The sequence below is a fragment of the Haliotis rubra genome, unplaced genomic scaffold, assembly GCF_003918875.1.
Source record: "Haliotis rubra isolate DU_JTF1 unplaced genomic scaffold, ASM391887v1 Scf293, whole genome shotgun sequence".
NCBI classification, from domain to species: Eukaryota; Metazoa; Mollusca; class Gastropoda; order Lepetellida; family Haliotidae; genus Haliotis; species Haliotis rubra.
The window spans coordinates 440,663-457,586 of NW_025766961.1; the positions used below are offsets into that span (position 1 = coordinate 440,663).

Here is a 16,924-nt window from a genome sequence, read left to right on the forward strand (position 1 = left end):
AATTATTTACAGACCGCCGCCATATAGCTTGAATATTGCTGAGTGCGGTGTAAAACTCAACTCACTCACTTGTATGACTATCAAAAGTATTGATCAGAATGGCTTCCATCTGCATCTACTGACAAACAAATAGAAGTTACAGCGGTGCAGAGAACGCGTTTACGAGAAGTAGGCAGTGCATGGCAATGAGCAGACCCATTTGGTTTGTGAAAGGTAGAGCAGATGTAGACTTGTGCATGTGCATGTGCATTGCACGATGATTTCACGAGTAGCTGCACACACCTTGCTGACAAGACACTCACGTCAGTGTAGCAAGTCACACTACACTTGAACGTGGACAACCTGGGGCTCCTTCGCTAACAATGGCAAGCGCCAGTGGGCTGCACTCATACATGCTACTACAGGAAAATTGTCAGGTCGGTGCTCAACTTATCTTTGTTTACCAGTAGATTGTTTCATCTGAAGAGATGATTTTTAAAGGGTTGAAGTGTGCCAAGTCTTAAGAGCTGACAAAAATGATTAGGTAAATGAGTTTGGTTTAATACTAATTTGAACTGTATTTCTGTTTTATCATGAGCTATCTGCTTCATGTGGGGGAAAATCCTGAAGTAATGCAGTTCCTGCCTATTCACAGGAAGAAGCAGCTAAAATCATGTGCTCATGTGACCTGGCTGCTTCTGTCAGATGACATGGATTGGTTTATTTGATCCATAATTGATTACAGAGAACACCTGGGCAAAGCTCTTATACTGCCAAAAACATTCTTTCAAAAACTACTGTATCCAAGCATGAACAGGTGCACCTTGCACAAGAATCCAAAACCGTTTCTGATCCCCATGATGTCAGTCACAATGACAAACATGTCCAGAGAAAACAAACCACTCCGTCATACTTCAGCAAATTTATTTATGGACAGCAAACAATATATCCTGTATGCAGTAGCCTGATCCAGAACCTGCAATGGTGGGCTTTAAGTTTAAAAACTTACAAAATGTACAAGAAATGAATCTCTACAGTGGAAAAAATGGCAATAAAATGAATTATGGAGACGAGGACAATCTACTTATCGACAGAAAAGATCTAACCTTTGAAATCCCAATTACATATAATCCAAATTTAAGTTGTAAACAGATGTAACCAGTACAATCTTTCTGTTTTCGGTTGTTCCGCAATTCTGGAAATACTTTGTCCTCCGCAGGCACCTTGGAGCAAGCTGCAAAGACAACCAGACAAAACAACAAAATGAAAACCGGTTCACAACTGTTTGTGGGTTTACTACTGCCTAAATAACAGCTTGTGATAGAGTACAATCAGTGTAGATACGACCCACCTCTCTGAACGTAATAAGACGAGAGATGAAAGCGCAGCTCCGATGTCCCATGGCTATTCTCATGGAGGATGAGCGCAGACTCTCCTCATTTCTCCCATCTTGGCTTGAGTGCAACAGAAACCTTATATTTAAACCAGTCACACATTACTTGGTATTTTAGGCTCCCTTATGTCAACCTAGCCACATATTGCTGTAGAATTTTGAATTCCTAAATTTGAAATGGATCAAGGGTACTATGATAAATTATCATTTTAAGCCTATTTTTAATGGGCCAAATACATAATAATCTTAGAACAGAGATCTGTGAGGGCAAAACATGTTTTGAGTCTTAAGGTAAGACTTAATTACTTTACTTTAATTACTTCACTTCCAAAAGGAAAAAATACTGTAGAATAAACATTAAATTTTATTCTAATTATAAACCTTTTTCTGTAGTTTAGCATGATTGTGATTTATTGCAAAAAATATAAATATTGGCACTGCACAGAAAACTGTTTGCTTGCTTTATCGACCTCCATATTATGAAATGACCCCTTCCCGGAGTGAAACATTGATAGCAGTGACTACAAAATGTGGAATGCATTACCCAATACTTCAACTCAAAACAGGAACATGCATTGACATTATTGCCTATTATTACATATAGATCTTAAAACTTTTTACAATCATTTATGTAATTTAATTAGTTGAGGCTATATGAATAATTATAGTCTGCATTTCAAAACTACAGTTTGTACGTCAAAATTTCCTCCTGTGAAGTCACCCCTTAAGTGCATTTTTTCATCTGAGTTTTAATATCCAACTAGGTAGAGTCGTACATGTATCATATATGTGCTTTTATCTTGCGTCAAATTCATCATATTTTTCCAATCATTTCTGGCCTTACTTTTTTTTTTATAGTTTGCACAGACTCTTGTCTGATGTCATCAACAACTTTTGCGTACATCAGGTGTCACTTCAGTGATGAAGCTGATGTTTGGCAACATTGGTATTCCTAACAATGGCATCGGAATTTGAACAATGTATGAAATTTACAAGCATAAGCCAGGCACTCAAAGACCTTAAACCAGCCTCGGGATACTTCAGAAACATGAGACAAACTGACATGGACCCCTGTCAGTCTACGCCATTCCTCGTGAAAGCAGCTTCCAATTGGGCCAATTCCAATTCTGTACAGGAGGGTCCCTTTGTTGCACACGACGACCAATCATGTCCCAGATATGGTCCAAAGGGTTAAGACCGGGTCATTCAATCGTGAGATATGTCAGCGGGTGCTTAACTAAGTTCTTTGTGTATATATTCAGAGACAAATATAGAATCTTCACCCCCCTTCTAAATATAGAATCTTCTTCATCCCCCTTCTTCATGTTCCATTCCTGCTTGACAATGGTACAAGAATCTGTATCGAAACGTCGCACTCACGAATAAAAGAAGTTGTTATCCATAAAGTTTGTTCTATATTGTACTTCCCAACTTCTAAAATGCCACTCAAAGACGTTATTGAGGGACAAAGCGTTACTCTACCTATGCCTGTGTGGTATTCCCTTGGATCCGTGCAAAGGTGGTTCATGAAGGTCACACTGTTCTAGAGGCAGGGTCTGTGCAGTAGCTGGTTGGTATAGGTGACACCTGTAGCTTCTGGTCATACCTCTAGTACTTGTGTTCGACCCGTTCTTTTAGTGCGTGAAGCATGAAGCACCAAGGCTGTGTCGTAATCATGAAATCATAGCTGTAACTATACACATGGAAATTAATTAAGCGACACCCAATACATTTTGTAATAATTTTGTACCATTTAAATATTGTGATGTTTTGATGGTATACAGATGTTGAATGGAATTTCCTTTAACGAATGTTCAGTTTGGTGATTACACTCATCGCGCGAACACAACATCACATGCATGGAATTCAAGGTACCCACGTACACCGCAAAAAGCACTTTCAATCGGATGTGCCAAAAGGTATAAAATGAGTAAAAGTCGTGATAATTTACTCAGAACGTATCAGTATGGCACGGCGGCGATATAGAATAGAATAGAATAATACTTTAATGCCTTTTCAGGACTGACTGACTGACTGAGTTTGGTTTTACGCCGCTTTTAGCAATATTCCAGCAACATCACGGCGGGGGACACCAGAAATGGGCTTCACACATTGTACCCATGTGGGGTTTCGAACCCGGGCCTTCGGCGTGACGAGCCAACCATTTAACCATTAGGCTACCCCACCGCCCCGCCTTTTCAGGAATTTGTGTTACATCAGCAGAGCTACTGACACATTAGAGAGATACAAACATATTTACATAAATTCATTGATTTAGGTATCTTCACAAGCGAAGAGATGGGAAATTATTGGCATGCATAAAACAGGAATGTCCGCCAGAGCGATTGGTCGTCAGCTGAACATTCGTCACTCTACCATTCGCAGACTTGTGAGAAAAGTCATCGCCATCGACCATGTGAGGGACCGTCCAAGGCCAGGCCGACCCAGGAAGACTACCAGAGTGGAAGATAATGCCCTAGCACGTGTTGTGCGACGTCAACCCTTCAACACAAGTGGCGTATTGAAAACCCTTTGGCTTCCAAACAGAGCTGTGAGCAACAGTGAGAAACCGCTTGAAGTCGATCAGCATGAGGGCAGGACGGGTAATTAAAGCGTCGTGCACTAACGACTCTCCATAAAAGAGCCGATTTGGATTGGTGCTTGACCCGACGTCAGTGGAATTTGACGTCATGGGGGAAGGTCGATTGGTCGGACGAGAGCCGCTTCCTTTTACACGTCACAGATGGCCGTCAACGTGTTTGGAGGACCAAAAGCACTGCTTATGTGCCAAGAAATATGCAGGCTTCAGTTCCGTTAGGCATGTGTGTGTGTGTGTGTCTCTGTGTGTGTGTGTGCGCGCGCGTGTGTCTCTCTCTCTCTCTCTCTCTCTCTCTCTCTGTGTGTGTGCGTGCGTGCGTGAGACAGAGACAGAGAGAGGTGGGGGTCGTCAGTTATGGTTTTGGGTTGCCTCTTGGGTTCGGGGGAATCTCAATGGCGATCGCTACATCCGGGACATCCTTGACCACTCCTTGTACCTCATTTTGACAATCATGCTTTAGCTGCTCGTCCTTTGTTCATGGATGAAAACACTCGGCCTCACCGTCCCCGTGCTGTGAAGGAGTACCTTCAGACCAACCTTCTACCATCACCCAACTCCCCTGGCCTGCTATGAGTCCAGATATGAATCCTTTAGAACATGTCTGGGAAATTATTGGACGTCGAATCCAAAAACTGGAACCTCGTCCGCAGAATCTTGCTTGTTTAGAGGCTGCATTGCATCGTGAGTGGCAGCAGCTGCCTTTGGAACGAATTCGACGACTCACTGGAGGCATGAGGAGAAGGGTCGATGCCGTCATCCGGGCTCGTGGCGGGTACACTCCCTACTGACATGTTGTTGGTGATTTGTCTCCTTGATACCTCGCAGAACACTTTCTGCCAGACATGAACTTATCTGTGTCTTTGTTGATCTCCACAGCACCAAAGTTGTATCGTGGAACAATTTTGCTGAAATTCCCACTTCAGAATCACATGTCTTAAAAAGATTAAAACGTTTTATCACCTTTTACCTTTGTGTGTTATTCATTACTGAATAAGTTCAACTTTCATGACAGAGTAATGTTGGACCCATTCCTGACTTGGTATGATGGCAGGTTGACATCACACTTATCCACAGTTGGCAAAATCGGGTGTCGCTTAATTAATTTCCAGGGGCGGTGGGGTGGTCTAGTGGTTAAAGCGTTGGCTCGTCGCGCCGAAAACCCGGGTTCGAATCCCCACATGGGTACAATGAGTGAAGCCCATTTCTGGTGTCCCCCGCCGTGATATTGCTGGAATATTGCTAAAAGCGGCGTAAAACCAAACTCAGTCAGTCAGTCAGTAATTAATTTCCATGTGTATATGATAGTAACGGGGACAGAACACTTTCTTTAGAACGGCCCTCCGCCCTAGTTCCATACACCCATGATGATATACCAGATTGAACCTTGATCAATTGGAGTTGTTTATAAAGAAACCTTGAACCTTGAAGATTGAACCTTGACCAATTGGCGAAGCGAATTTTCAATGTAATGACCGAACACTAATTTATTATGGCAGGTAGATACGGCTTGGCCAGATCTTTCCCTCGTGTTGTGTTACCTGCGTCAACCCTTCTCATTAATAACGTTCTACATACAGTATCTATGATTAAAAGGTTCGGTTACCTGTGTGTCTTAACTGGAAACCCCTACATTTCATATCTACATGTCAGATGTCATCTTGAACAAATTGTATGATGTTTATTTTACATTCATGGTAATAAAACCTTAGCATTTAAGTCAAAGAAAACAACATAGCATGACTATTTCTTAGTAACCATCGCCTTTAATACTTCAGTTACTTATTATATGTGTTAAATCATATTTTGTTCAATACAATGTGTTTGAAGGAAACACGTTTTATGACAAAAGTTTCAGACAAAACGATCTGGAACTTCAGTCAGATAAAAGGACGAGCGTTTGATTTGTTGTAAACTCAATGTTTAATTACATAATGAGTGGTTAATTAGCAGTATTATTCCTTGTTTATTGTAAGGACGCCACAAAACAAAACAATTTCCTCTTCTTCAGAATATCGTGCAGCTTGTTCAAGGAGGTTGAGATCACTGGATTGTCTGGTCCAGACTCGATTATTTACAGACCGCCGCCATATAGCTGGAATATTGCTGAGTGCGGCGTAAAAACTCACTCACTCACTCAAGGAGGTTGACAATTGGGTTACTCTGGAAGTGGTATGCTTATCGTCTGAGTATCTTCCTGTCCTCTTCGTGGCTTTTGCCAGGGAATGTTTGGATATGGATCTCTAACAAACCTTACATATATTGAGCACAGCGTATAGTTACCTATTCGGATTGCTGTTCTATGTTCTATGAGGAAGTAAGCTCGGACTCTACAGTCAAATGGTCCGTCGAGGGTCGCTAAGTCAAGGAGTGAGGGATCAGACGCCCGTGATGTCCACATCACATTTATGCATTAGCGCACATTCCTACAATGATAAACGCAACACCAGTTTCTATGGTTTACTCATTCCTCTCTTCATTTCTCCATTACAAGGTGACTCGGACTGGACAGGGCAGGGCATGCTCTTTACCAAATGTGGAACTACAATGATCGTGATGCGAACGTTCTGCTGACTTTGAAACCAGCACCACTTTGCTTTTGTAGACGGTATCTTTTTAAGGTGTTCTAGCATGTTCCGCCCTTGTCACATGTCCCGATACCCGTGAAGGTCCGGGTTAGAATGTGGCTTCACTAACCCATGCTTGTCGTAAGAGGCGACTTACGTGATCGGGTGGTCAGGCTCGCTGACTTGGTTGACATATGTCATCGGTTCCCAATTGCGTAGATCGATGCTCATGCTGTTGATCACTGGATTGTCTGGTCCAGACTCCATTATTTACAGACCGTCGCCATATATACTCCTCACAAAAAGTTAAGCAACAAGTATTTTTTTCCACATATTTTCTTCATGGGTATATGAAGTTATTACTTGGCATATAAGCCATGCAGGAGAACCCTTTACGATTGATGAACTTAAAGCATTTCCCATATTGTTTTTCTGATAACATTGTTAGCACCGCCTGAACGCAACCACCCTCAAAACTCACATGCAAAATGCATGGAAAACATGTGCTATACACGTCGCACATGCGTTCTGATTGCGTTAAAACTGCCAGCAACGACAAATTGTTGACAGTAACATTTGAGAAATGGCTAGGCGTCACTTGACACCAATTGAAGTTGCTCAAATTGTTGGAATGGTGCAGGGGGGGTCAGACCCAGAGTGCTGTTGCCAACCATTTCAATGTTCATCGAAGCGTCATCTCCAGAGCGATCACTCGTCACCAACAGACCGGATTGATGACTGAGAGACCACGCTCAGGTCGTCCAAGGGTGACAACTCCCAGAGAGGACCGATACTTGGCCACCCTAGCCCGGCGGAACAGGTTCACCACAGCCAGATCTCTCCAGAATGACCTCCAGAGAGTTGCTGGGAACAGAATCTCCACACAGACAGTGAGGAACAGACTCCATGCTGAAGGTCTCAGGTCCCGAAGACCAGTGCAACGTATCCCACTGCCTGCACACCATCGTCAACAGAGACTGAATTGGGCTAACCAACGACGTAACTGGAGAGTCAATCGCTGGCGTAATGTTCTCTTCACAGATGAGTCAAGATTCTGTCTGGACTTCAATGATGGTAGGGCTCTCGTGTGTGGAGAAACCGTAACGAACGATACGCCAACTGTACGATTGCTGAACATGATCAGTATGGAGGTGGGAGTTTGATGATCTGGGCAGGAATCCAAGTTGGACGACGAACTGATCTTGTGGTCATCAGACGAGGTACCATGACAGGTGTGAGGTACCGAGACGAAATTGTCACACCTGTGATCATTCCGTGGGCTCAGCAAGCAGGTCCTAACTTCATCTTCATGGATGACAATGCCCGTCCACATCGAGCAAGAGTTGTCACTGATGTTCTTCAGACCAACAACATCACCCATATGGACTGGCCTGCAAGGTCTCCTGACCTGAATCCTATTGAACATGCTTGGGACATCCTCGGAAGGCGTGTAATGGCCTCCACGTTCGTCCTCAGACTCTGGATCAGCTTGAACAGGCATTGCGGAGAGAATGGCAGAACATTCCACAACAGACTCTAGACAGACTCATCTGGTCAATGCCTAGACGTCTTGAAGCGTGTATTCAGGTCAATGGTGGCCATACACGTTATTAAACTTTGGATCAGTGCTCAAAACTGACAGTAAAAGTGTTTTCAGACATTTTCATACCCTGATGCAACACATTTTGCACGGCTTTTTCAGTGACACTGTTTTTGATGATTTGCAAGTCAGTTATTGTTCAATGAATTTTGATTTCTTTGTTGGAAAAGTGTGTGGATATGCTTTATCTTTGTTATGTTTGATTCAGTTGTAATGATCATGAGTAAAGGCATATGTACTGACCAAAAATACACTTGTTGCTTAATTTTTTGTGAGGAGTATAGCTGGAATATTGTTGAGTGCAGCGTAAAACTAAACTCACTCACTCACCCACATGTCCCGATACAACATTTCAACTAATACTTTTGCATTCTGTTACTCCCAGTTATTATGTTCTATACCTTTCGGTTTATTACCAAGCAGCGAACATCCTATAGGTCTATACTTCCAAAGATGCTTGTGTGGATCTGTCCGTAACGTGAGCACACATCCTTCAGGAAGACATCTTATCGACTACTTCTTGAACCCTAACCACAAAACGTTCGTAGCACTATGCCATTCGTAAGCCTATGGTAAAATATAGAGTCACGAACGCTTTGCACATGTGCTTTGTGGATCGGGACGCAAGTAACTTATATAACCAATGAAGATAATCATATTCAGTTGAAATTTCTGGATAAGAATAGCCCTATCCTTTGTTAAGCATATGATCTTATCATAACGTAATAACTACCAAACGTAATGTGCTATGTCAACGCCTTGTTGACGACTTGCGCATGCACATTAGGGGTATTTTATTAATTTCACCCTTCTGATCGTTCCTAAAAACAACTACATTCTTTTTTTATTGTTTCACACAAGGGAGGCCCAGGAACCGAAACACCCTTGAAGGTTCATTTGGATATACTATTAAGAGTGAGTGAATTTAGTTTTTACGCTGCACTCAGCAATATTCCATCTGTATGGCGGCGGTCTGTAAATAATAGAGTCTGGACCAGACAATCCAGTGATCAACAGCATGAGCATCGATCTGCGCAATTGGGAACCGATGACATGTGTCAACCAAGTCAACGAGCCTGACCACCCGATCCCGTTAGTCGCCTCGCATTAGATGACTATGGACAGGCTGATGATCAGTGTCGTATTTAGGCTATTCAAGCCACGGAACGAGAAATTCAAAGTAGTCATTGTTGATTGCGATTCATTGTTACTCTATGTAATCTGAACGAGTAAGCATACTGCAAATATAGCCGGAGCTATTCTGAGCTTCTAAACTGATTCCATCATGGATTTCAGAGTGTACAACTCCCTGCTGGGTACTTTCCCAACCATAAAGTCGGACTCCCTGTCCCTGGGTTTGCCTTCTTACTGGACTCAGCCTCGTCACCTGGGAGTCATACATATTAGAGGCGAAGGGGCGGGCGCGATAGATTTATCGTTTCAAGATCTTCAATGGAGACCAGTTACTTAACCAGGATAAAGTTAGATTTTCTCTTCAACTTTGAGACTTGAAAGTCAATTTCCACCACCCTGGCAGAATAGGGCAAAGGAAAATCATTGACCAGAAATATATGACATTTTGGTGGCAACCTGTGCCTGCTTTTACTATTATCATTAACCAAATGACAATTTTATCGATTGTAACTTGATCTGTGGTGGGTATGGCCTATATGGGCTGCTCTTGGGTACTCCAGGGTACAAACGTTAAGGTCACACACCAGTAACAATTCTCTCACTGAAATGCTTGTCACTTTCTCAATGTCTGTTAATGCAAATACAAATGTATAATCGGAAAATGATTTCTGGCTTCTGCTTTGAAAACCTTAAAAATAAGACCAAGTTAAAGATCAGCCTCACTTAAAAAATAAAATGTGTTTTTTTCACAATTAGTTTCTGAGGCATGGCAGGCTATAAATATCCGGATTAGAATGCTTGTTGTAAGAGGCAACTAATGGGATTGGGTGGCCAGGCTTGCTGACTTGGTTGATGATCATCATTGTATCCCAACTGTGTAGATCAATGCTCATGAGGTAGATCACTGGATTGTCTGGTCCAGACTTGATATTTACAGACCACTGCCATATAGCATTAGTTAGGCTGATCTGAACAAGCCAAAATAAAACTGAGGCAGCCCTACCTGTACAAATATATGTGTATTTGCATTTGGTTTAACACTGGGGTGCCATTATACTACAGAATCACGTCAGGACATTCCCAATGGGCCAGGATCCGTGACCTCGAGGAAGTCATACACAATACCGAATTCACAACAGATACACAAGACCTCTCTCAGCGTAAACTAATAACAAAGAGTTGTCATCGTAGATATATAGCTTTTTTATTTTCAGAAATGTCTGTACATATTCATGGAAATGAATCATCAATTGAGTCTGTACAGATAAAAGTTTAAAACAAAGTAACATTTTTGCTATTGCCTGAATACTAACATTTCTTCCAGCTGCACTCTGCACCAATGGCCCATGGCCCATGACAACAGAAATAATTTCATGAACTTGTCCCAATGTTAGATTCTGTAGATCATAGGATGTTCAATGTTCAATAACCTTGGTATAGATACAATAAAATCTTTGCTATGGAGCACTAAAACAAGTTAAAATCTTTTGAGGTATATTTATTTACACTTGTTCTGTTTTTATAAATTATGGCATAGATAACAGTTAATGTGTGACCGTCTCTTTCTCTCATCCATGCATACTCCATCGCTCTCAGTCTGAATATATACCACAACTTTTGGCAGCAGCTAACATTTCTGAGTCTACACACACTTTATGTACAACCAACAGCATACAAGGACCAGCGTACACTGCTACAAACCATCTGTCCTCACTTCAATAATATGTACATATTTTCAAAATCGCAGTCAGCGTTTCAGTGTAATCTACACATCTTTGGCACATTTTGAAGGGAGACAACTCATACACAGTAACATCCTCAGAGTGTTTGCTGGGACCTCTTTCTGTTGGAGATGGTTGTTAGCATTGAGTCTCATTGCCTGTCAACTTATTTAACATGAGATTGGGAAACCCTTATTGTCGGACAGCCCTGTATTTCTGAGTCAAATCAACCAATCATCTGCAGCAATGTAAATGAGTGCAAAGAATGAAATGGCTGCTTTTCTCAGCACTTGATATGCAGACTTTAGAAAAAAAATAATTCTAACTTCTCACAGGGCAGTTTGCTGGAGGTAATTTGGCTCAAGCCTAATATTCTCCCTTGGGTCTCGAAGGATGTTCTTGAAAGATTATACTCATTATGTTTAATGGACACCAGGTCCTAAAATATATGAGTGAACAGAGTACAAGGCACCTCCATTATATACTCAGGAAGTCGCACAATGAAGACCAGGTTGACAAATGCTTCATTATGGTTCTAGGACCTGCCCTGAAATGTCGCACCAACAAAAAAAAAAGTAGTTGAAATTCATGAGTCAACCCTTTTTTCATTCGTACAAAGAATACACAAGATTACATTGCCTATAACATAACCACACCCCATCCGATGTCCTCTTATACACAAATACATGACCTAATGAAGTATTGTAAAGCAAATCGGTCCTGCCGATACCAGATATAAACCTACAACACTTGGGGCCATGGCTAATACTGTCTGCTAAGAGACCACACATAGCAGAGACTCTGCTTATTCAACTACATTCAACTCAAGACCAGATATTGTACAGAAGTCCCAGACTGGAAATATCAGTGCCAACAACCACCCCAACTACTTAACAATGTCAACTATCGGGGAAAGACATGAATCTGTAAGTGTTCGTTACATATAGTTATATATTCCACCACCATATGAAGTAAGCCAGTGCCATGTACATTTCATACCAACCAATCAGCTGAGAGGTAATCAATTTATGACATGGACAATGAAATGAAAAGGACTGCTACTGATGTACATATTCTCTGATCCATGAAACACAGTACTTCATCTGAAAATGTCAACTTTGTACAAACTGTGCCCCTTCTATCATGAGCAAAAGAAATCATCTAAGATACATGTCAGGGGAAATAAGTAATGCCATGCTTCTATTTCTTGGTTCACAGTTAAAACCCCTGCAGAAGGAACAGAATCAGCTTAAAAAACCCATTGTTTTAGATGCAATTCATTTCATGGGCTAATATTCCTGAAATATTACAACACGGGTGGTAGTAGATTAGATAACTTGTCTCCACCATTGATATGAATCATGTTCCTATAAACCAAGAAAATACACAAATCTGTCAGTGTTTATTATGAATATGACCTAACACTATGGCTTAAATGTTCAGTTTTACTACAATGTCTAACATAACTGTACATTTCAAATAGTTTGCTGAACTTTTGATTTAGAAGAGATGTACATAATGAAAACTTTGTGAAGTGTTTTCATTCTAATGAGGTATTTTCTATTACTTGGTTTACAGTGATATCTTTAAAGTATGCTCAGTAAGGTCAAGAAAGTTAAAAATCCCAAATGTTAAAAAACCCCAACCCAAGCACCTAATGGAATGTTTGAATGATAATTAAAGAGATTCATTCCTACACTCAGCTACCTTGAATATAATTTAATGATGAAGTTTATAAAGAAAAACTAATTACTGTGAATTCCACAATAGCAAACTCTTTTCATACATATCTGTAAACCAAGTAATAAAAAAGATATTACACCTACATTAAGTTCAGGAGGTTAACACCAAATTGAATATTCAACCAACAACAGCGTGTAAGGTAACTCTCCATATCACCATGAAAGACACTTTAACATCACATACAATAATGCTGGATACTGCATCTTACTGTAAATACAAATTCAAGAAACACAATTCAGGTATGATTCCTTCCAGTGGCACTGGCAAACCAAGTTAAGAACACATTGGCTCTTGGCTAAATTCTGTCAACCAAAACAGAAAAGTGTCACTTAAAAAATGTAATTTTTGAGTAAAATTGATATTTTATACTTATCCTGACTCATGCTCTTTGCTTGTCTCCTTCCTCTTGCTAACATAGTGGAACACTTGTATCTCCCTAATTGAAGTTCCCTTCAATGTAAAATCACTAATTAGTACACCACGAAGTTACCTCCCTTCCACAAGCTGAACGAGGGCTTCACCTCTACCCATGTGCCTCACTCTCTCCTCATATACTGAGCCCAACATTTGAATTTACAGGGAAATCCAAAGTGTTATTTGGGGAGGATGGGAGGAGTTGATTCATGAGTCAGGATAAGTATAAAATATCAATTTTACTCAAAAAATTACATATTTTCCTTATCCTGACTCATGCTCTTTTGCTTGTAGAATCCAAACGGATTGGAGGTGGGAATATATAATACTTTGGATTTTAATAATTAGTGATTTGAACTGTGATGATTGTAATAACCCTATGGGAACTTCATAAAGGCACTGAACTGATGAATTCCTGCTGCTAACTTATCAGCTGCCATATAAAGGTTATTACAATGTACTTATTATGATAAAGTATATATAACATTAATACAATGCTTAAGACTAATAGACTTAAGCTTGTTAATATGCTAGTATAAACTCCTTAGAGTTTGTTAGCTAAATTACTTTAAATTATAAACATAGTACTAAGCTTAAGATATGATTAAACTTAAGCTAATTATATAATAGCAAAACTCTTTTAGAGTTTGTTAGTTAATGTACTTATATGATATAGACATAGTGCTGAGCTTAAGATATGAATAAGCTTTAGCTACCTATATAATAGCAAAACTCTGTAGAGTTTGTTAGCTAATATATTTTACAATATGAGTATAGTACTGTGCTTAAGATATAATTAACTTAAGCTACATATATAATAGCCAAAACTCTGTAGAGTTTATTAGCTTATAGATTTATAATGTAACCATAGTACTAAGCTTAAGATAAGATTAGACTTAAGCTAAATGTATATAGCAAAAACTCCTTAGAGTTTATTAACTAATATACTTTTATGTTATAACCATAGTACTGAGCTTAAGATATAATTAAACTTAAGCTATATATATAATAGCAAAACCCGTGAGAGTTTTGTTAGCTAATACATTTCATAATGTAACCATACTGCTTAAGATATGATGAAACTTAAGCTAATTGTATAATAGCAAAACCCTTTAGAGTTTGTTAGCTAAAATACTTATATGATATAAACCTAGTATTGAGTTTATGAAGGAAACCTAAAGCTACATATATAATAGCAAACACTGTGAGAGTTTGTTAGCTAATATACTTATATGATATAAACATAGTATTGAGCTTTGAAGGAAACCTTAAGCTACATATATAATAGCAAAACTCCGTGAGTTTGTTAGCTAATATACTTATATGATATAAACATAGTATTGAGCTTAAGATTTGAAGGAAAACTTAAGCTACATATATAATAGCAAAACTCTGTAGAGTTTGTTAGCTAATACAAGTTATAATGTAACCATAAAGCTTAAATTATGATGAAACTTAAGCCAAATATATAATAGCAAAAACTCTTTTAGAGTTTTGATAGCTAATATACCTATATGATATAAACATAGTATTGCGCTTTAAGATATGAATAAGCTTAAGTTACATATATATAATAGCAAAACCCCGTAGAGTTTGTTAGCTAATACATGTTATAATGTAACCATATTGCTTAAGATATGATGAGATTCTTAAGCCAATTAGCAAAAACTCTTTAGAGTTTGTTAGCTAATATACTGATATGATATAAACCCCAAACTCTGTAGAGTTTGTTAGCTTATATATTTTACAATCTGAGTATAGTACTATGCTGAAGATATAATTAAGTTAAGGTAAATATATAATAACCAACTCTGTAGAGTTGTTAACTTATATATTGTATGATGTAATAATCATAGTACTGTGATGATAAAAGAACTTAAGCAAATTATATATAGCATGTAGCTATTTAGTACTGTTATAAGATAAGTAAAAATCTGTAAGATTGACTTATCTTCTCCGAGGAACTGTCAACTGTTGTGCGAGGACCATGGGATCGAATTGGTGGATACCTGAGACGCCCTCGGTGATGATATCTCTCAGATAATGGTTGGCAACCACCATATCGGATCTCCAGAAAATAAAGCCTCCATTATTTCAAATAATATTGTGTAGATCAATTGTAGAAGTTAGCTTTAATATCATGAGTATTAAAAGCTCATGGAGGGTCGGATTGGGTCCATCCGCCTTGTATGCACGTAGTATGACAGTTCTGATCCAAACGGAGATATAGTACGCGAGATTTCATTTTGCGTAAGTTGATGATAGAGGAAATAATCTGTTGTATTATTCCCTTCTGTTTGGTTCGGTGGAGATAAATTTACAGTGTTCTTGCTGGCCATCGTGATAGAATCATCGTATCATGGAGTCCAAGTATGTCATCCAGGCGTGTTCATAAACCTCACTTGTGAGGTGTTGGAGCACTATATTCAGATCCCCAAGTTGGAGGGTGAAACTTCCGCTTTAATTCTCCAATCAGAAAGTTTAAGTAGGTTTACTAACCATCTAGTTGTGTTAGTAGCTTGATTATGAAATTCAGCTGTAGTCTGAGACGCTGTGGATTTAGATCCACTTGTATCCCGGCCGCCTAGGTTATTCGCCGCGCAAGTCCTTGACGATGTAGGTGCATAACCAGGTGTGTCTGTCCTCGCTGAACTTTATGTAAAATTGCCTGACTGCCGCGCCCTCGCCCTAACTTGACAGGGGAGGCCTCTAACCTGAAGAAAGCAGCCCAATCATGAAGGTTCAGATTAACTGACTGTAAGGAGGCTTGCTCGCTCACTGATATATAGTTGTCACTTGTAACGTAAGTCTTGAACTGTGAACTAAGATCGACCTCTGCGTAGGTCGCTTGTCCAACGCGTCCAATCAGAACAAGGCATTTTGATTCTGTAGAATACCCGCGCTGTGATGTCACCGTGTAGCAGGAAAAAACCTTGTATAAAATCTTGCCGCCGCTGATATTAGCATAATCGCCGGTCTTCACCGTAGCTTCCCGGGTTACCCGAGTGACCACGCATTTCGAGGGTTAAGGTAAACGCTGAAACCTCCGCGCGAAATACCTCGCCTGTAATATTAATGCTGGGTAGGTTATTTTCCTGGCTGTCGAAATGTAATTTCAGTTTTGAATATAATTCTGACTTCCTTATATAAAGGTACAATAAACTTGCAAGTTGTCAGCTTGTAGACTGTATACATGAATGTATCGTCATAATTGTAGAATTAAAGCTGAACCTGTACATATTTCTTCTCAGAAACTTTGACGATTATGAGTTATACTCGCTGTAACAAGGCTGCTGTTCAATTTCGATATTGAATTGTCTGCAGATCTGCGAATGGTCACGCATGTAGATAATCGTGATCAGAGTCCGGGATTGCATATTCTAGCAATCTATACGAAAAGTTGATTTCTGTGAAGATCTCTGCAACGCCGCTGATTAATTAATATAGCGACGCTCTGTGTTGTAAATAGCCTGTGCAATTGTCTTCGCGTAGGCTTATAGACGGCATATGGCATACAGTTGATAGACAACTTATGCGATGTCTTGAACGGACTGACGAGTAGCTATATATGACGAGTGGCTAATATATGGAGACCTTGGAGGAGAATTCCTCGGTGGACGCCGGAGACTTCGCTAAGCTCAAGCATCCATTCTAGATTTCCTGTGTGAGGTAGACTTGAGTTACTTTAGCCTTCGCGACCTTCGCTAAGGTATCGAGTCAGAGCCCGATCAGTATATATATAATATATGAGCTTTGCTTCGCAAATCCACCTCTGTG

At 39.9% G+C, this 16,924-nt stretch overlaps 1 long non-coding RNA gene across 1 annotated transcript; it reads right to left on the reverse strand.

Annotated features, from left to right (window-relative positions):
• Positions 1-886: 886 nt before the first annotated feature.
• LOC124282149 lies at positions 887-1,638 on the reverse strand. Its single transcript, XR_006900071.1, has 2 exons — positions 1,331-1,638; positions 887-1,213 (listed from the first exon to the last, which is right to left on the reverse strand). It is a non-coding gene; the product is annotated as an uncharacterized LOC124282149 (long non-coding RNA).
• Positions 1,639-16,924: the final 15,286 nt, after the last annotated feature.